Source organism: Schistocerca serialis, chromosome 10 (assembly GCF_023864345.2).
Source record: "Schistocerca serialis cubense isolate TAMUIC-IGC-003099 chromosome 10, iqSchSeri2.2, whole genome shotgun sequence".
Taxonomy (NCBI): Eukaryota; Metazoa; Arthropoda; class Insecta; order Orthoptera; family Acrididae; genus Schistocerca; species Schistocerca serialis.
Genome location: NC_064647.1, coordinates 56,796,797 through 56,801,564, shown reverse-complemented (window position 1 = coordinate 56,801,564; position 4,768 = coordinate 56,796,797). Strand labels below are relative to the sequence as shown.

The 4,768-nt window shown below is 41.2% G+C and overlaps 1 non-coding gene across 1 annotated transcript; it reads left to right on the top strand.

Moving 5' to 3' along the window:
- The first annotated feature begins 2,461 nt into the window (after nucleotides 1–2,461).
- Nucleotides 2,462–2,533, top strand: Trnam-cau (transfer RNA methionine (anticodon CAU)). Its single transcript has one exon. It is a non-coding gene; the product is annotated as a tRNA-Met (tRNA).
- Nucleotides 2,534–4,768: the final 2,235 nt, after the last annotated feature.

Sequence of the window (4,768 nt, the reverse complement as noted above, 5' to 3'; positions counted from 1 at the left end):
ATCTCTTCTTCTTTCCAGATTTGATGGAAAACACACTTTAGGGATGTAACTGCATTTTTGTCAGCCTTTTTCCATAGTTCGGCCACTATTTGATTTTCTCCGGACGCCTTGTTGTTTTTAAGTTCTGAGATGACCTTCTGTAGTTCTTCAGTCGTCGGTGGTTCTGAATCCGGCTTCTCACGGTTGTTTGGAATGGATTCAAATTTTTCAAGGATGGGTTCACAATTCAAGAGTTTGTCAAAGTAGCCTGCTAGTATTTTGCAGTTTTCCGTGTTGTTGTGAGCGATGGTCCCATTTACATCTCGAAATTGGAGGGTGAGTGCTTTGTATCTTGATAACCTTTGTTTGAAAGTTCTGTAAAAGCTCCTTGTGTTGTTTTTAACAAATTCTTCATCAATTTGGAGGAGAGTTTTGTTTTCATGTGTCTTCTTAATCCTTTTTATATTTTTATCTACCAGTTTTCTAACTGTAATGAAATTCAGTCTACTTTCTTCTGTTTTCTGTGATTGCCAATTTTGCCATGCCTGTTTTCTTGTTTCAATGAGGGCATCACATTCCAGCGACCACCAGGCATGTTTTTTACTTTTTTTGTTAGGTGCTATCCGTTCAGCTGTAGTAATGAGGTTTTCCTTGATACCCTCCCAGCTTTGTGTCTGAATGGTTTCTGTTGCTTTTGTGAATTCATCTGATTTTAATATTTTCTGTGCTATAGTTCCGACCCTTAATTTGTTTCATGCTGCGTTTCCTGTTTGGGATTACTTTGAACTTAATTTTAGAAAGGTAATGGTCTGAATCCAAGTTTGCACCCCTGAGTACCTTAATGTTCATGATTTCTTTGCTAGAAATCTTCTTAATTGCCACATGATCAAGTTGAAATTCCCCAAGGCTAGGATTTGGGGATACCCATGTCTTTTGTCTTCGTGGTAGTTTCTTGAAAGCTGTGGATTTAAGAATTAAATTGTGTGCTTGGCAAAGTTCTATTAGTCTCACACCATTTCTGTTTGTTCCTTTTGTGTGCAGGGTAGTTTCCAACTATTTTCCTATATCTTTTTTCTTTACCAATCTGTGCATTAAAATCTCCAAGAAGAATGATGATGTTTTTATCTGGAATTTTCTGAATAATGTCATCTAGATGATTCCAAAAGGCCTCCACTTTTTCTTTGTTTTTCCTGTTATCCTCGTTTATAGGAGCATGTGCATTGATAATTGTGTAGATTTTGTTTGTGCTTGTGAATGTAAGACTTGAGATTCTTTCTGATTGGGAATCAAAGCCAGCTATTGAGTTCAAGATTTGTTTGTTGATTATAAAGGCTGTACCAAGATGTGGTACATTTTTCATTACTCTCGGTCCCACTTTCCCTTTGTATATCCTAAAACCTTCGGAATCGAAGGTATCTGTATCCATGTATCGTGTTTCTTGAATGGCTGTTATGAGTATGTTGTGGTTCTTTAGCGTATCTGTTAGATGTTTTAGTTTTCCGGTTTTCAACAATGAGTTTGCATTGAAAGTTGCTAGGTACGTTGATTGCCTATATTGAAATTTGGATGAGATTCCAAGACACTCCGACTTGTCTTTGTGCAATTTTGCAGACTACCCAGAATCCGAATGTCTGCTGACGTACTGGCGTACGGTGGATCGTCCACCTGGGGTAAAATAGTTTACATCACACACTTCCATGATTGATGAAAGTTATTTTGGGTGTGGCCCAAAGGCCACAAAATGTACAACCAAGATTGTGAGTCCTGGAGATAGTTCTTCCGCTCTCTCCGCCGTTGGGAATCTGAACTTCCTCTTCCGCCTTTGAGACCGTTGACCAGGTTTCACCTAGTAACCCTAGGCAGGGGCCCTTACAGGGTGCTACCATTCGGAGCCAGATGGACCCAGGTTTTTTTAACGAGGTGTTACTCCTCCCCCTCCTCCTTCCTCATCACTTGCGAAATGAGGCCCCGGACTTGGGACCGGCAGTGGGGGAGTTAAGAAGCAGTTCATTTCCACTTACGGTTATTTTTAAGCTCTCCGAAAGCTTTTAGTGAAAGAACAGAGAACTAATCTACTGTATTGTGCTAGCTTCAATAAAAAGGTGCCAGCTATTAAAATGTGCTATCTGTTAAAGTAAGAGGAAAGAATGAAAATACTAATTTCTGCTATTTTTTGTTTAATAACGGAACTTTTTACTTCTATGATGTAGAAATTATTGCACTTTTAATCGCCAAAAGTGAACCAAAGACGCAAAACTTATCATTTAATTTTGTATTGACCTGTTCAATGTAAAACTCTGTTTAAGTCCGTATGTCGTTTGTTGGAAATGCAGGAAACTACTCAAAACTTGTCAAATTCCGAGAAGAATTGACGTGAAAGTAGTTGAAAATTGATGAACATCAAATGATTTTTCACTCGTTGCGAGTGTAGTGTGTGAGTACTGGCTGAGCTGTCACGTAATGTAGTTACTTGACTCCGGCGAGCAGAGTGGCGCAGTGGAAGCGTGCTGGGCCCATAACCCAGAGGTCCGTGGATCGAAACCACGCTCTGCTAATTTTTTTTTTTTCTTGTCATAACCGTAATGGTCTTTAGGGAAAATTTCAACTAAGAAATCGACGAGATATTGATGATGGTTGTAGTCTTACAATATAATTTGCCAGTGAGCATTATGAAACACACTCTTATGTTCAGAGCGTTCAAATGACTACGGAAGGATCTTCATTGCATGACCAGTGGACGGACATGTCTGAAGGAGGGCAACATTAGGCGATAGGGTGCCTGAAGTCCTGTACTGCACGGTGTCTCGTGCTGCCATGTTCTGCGGTGCGACATGAAACCGTGCTACGAAATTGCTACCGCCCAGTACCGTGCGCCTTACGTCATAATTGCGCGTCGTGTCTTTTACAAACGGTAACAGCAGCTACAGTCTTCATCATAGCCTTGAAGAAACAGAAGAAAAAGACGCGCCGTACAAAATTGATTTCTTTCATTTAATATCACATTTTTTTCAATATAGGTCATAGTTACTGTGACTGTAGCATGAAATTTGAAGGGTTTGCAGTCTCTGGCTGCATTACGTTTTGTTCATTTTAGCCGATACGTTGCTGTTTGCTAGATGTAGCTAACATATCGAAATCGGTTTTAGAATTGGAAGGAAAATAACATCTCACTACAGTACGCAGGAAACAGACGTTCTAGTACTTTACCTGAGTGCGGTGCCTGACGGCGCCACATGAAAGAACAGTTGGTGGAAGTAGACGCACTTTTCTCAAACTAGTAATCACGATTTGCTGTCGTACTTTTCTGCTGGAAGAAAATGATGGAGAAGAAGAGGTTCCACACCAGAGGTTACATATGGAAAAGCTGAAACATATCTCACACTTAGGACGAAGATTATGAATCGTCGTTTACTAAACGAATATGATTCTTTTTACACAATATGTCAGAGTGAACGTACAGGCCTTGGCCTAATTCAAAACATTTGTACAAATTAAATTTTAATGGAGCCTGCCATCTTCATTTAAAGTAAAAGCTATGTTAATTCAAAATAAATTCGCTGACTGAGAATATCTTGGCATCAGTTGTGTTAGACATAAATTAACTATCTACCAGCGGCATATGAAAATCTTTGCCACACCGGGACTCGAACCCGAATTCCCTGCGGATTGCGAGTGGTCGCCGTAACCACTTGGGCTGTCTGCGCGCGCTAGCTTATTACTGACTAATTCTGGACAACTGTCAGTCGTTATTAATGACTGTTCATCCAGACAGGCAAGTAAATAATTTGATTCAGCTCAAATTCCCAGAAAAAGAAAGTACGTTCATTGTTATCTGAAGCTAAAAGCAGTACCAGTTCATAGCTTTCACATGTGAGCGGTAATGAATTTAGAAGCTTATTTGATAAGTTTTTAACTACAGATTTGTCACAACTTGTTTGATTAGCGTTACCTACCGTAAAAGTTTTCATTAAGTTGATTAGATTATTTCCGTTTCTTAAGGCTGTCCGTTACGAGCCGTAATAGTAAGCAGCTATGATTTCACGTTTACTCGGTTTCAATATGGAGTCGAGGGCAACACTTGACTCCACACAGTTCCAAGGAGCCGCCCTTTGCTTTCCTTTCTGTATACTCGCTATTCTGCGAGGTGGCTCAGCTGATGCGATAGCCGAGAGGTCCGAGGCGCTGCAGTCATGGACTGTGCCGCTGATCCCGGCGGAGTTTCGAGTCCTCCCTCTGGCACGGTTGTGTGTGTTTGTCTTTAGATTACTTTAGGTTAAGTAGTGTGTAAGCTTAGGGACTGATGACCTTAGCAGTTAAGTCCCATAGGATTTCACACGCATTTGAACAAGTTGATGCGAAATAGTGCCGGCTGTGTCGTCGATGGAGGTGCAGTAAATTTGAGCTGCAGGCGTTTAGTGGGCGGCAACCCGCAGCGTAACGCTGTGTGGCGAGGAGCTGCGCCGTCAGGCGCTTGCCGTACACGGCACTCCTCTTCCCCTTGGAAGGAGATGCGAAGCCATCTCGAGAAGTCGTTTGCGGCAGTCAGAAAGCCAGCAACGCCTACATTTACGGCTATCACTAGTCCGCTGGTGAAAGGACAGCAGCTCGATAATACAGACGGTTACCTAAAGATCCGTTCAGCACTTGGCGCAGGAGAAGGCTAGCTGTATTAAGCACTCTAAAATATTTTGTTGCATGTCTGTAATTCCCGGGAGTATTTCGAGAAACAAAGTGTTATCAACATTCCACGTACTACTAAAGTTAACTTTTACAGTAACAGTTTTTTTAT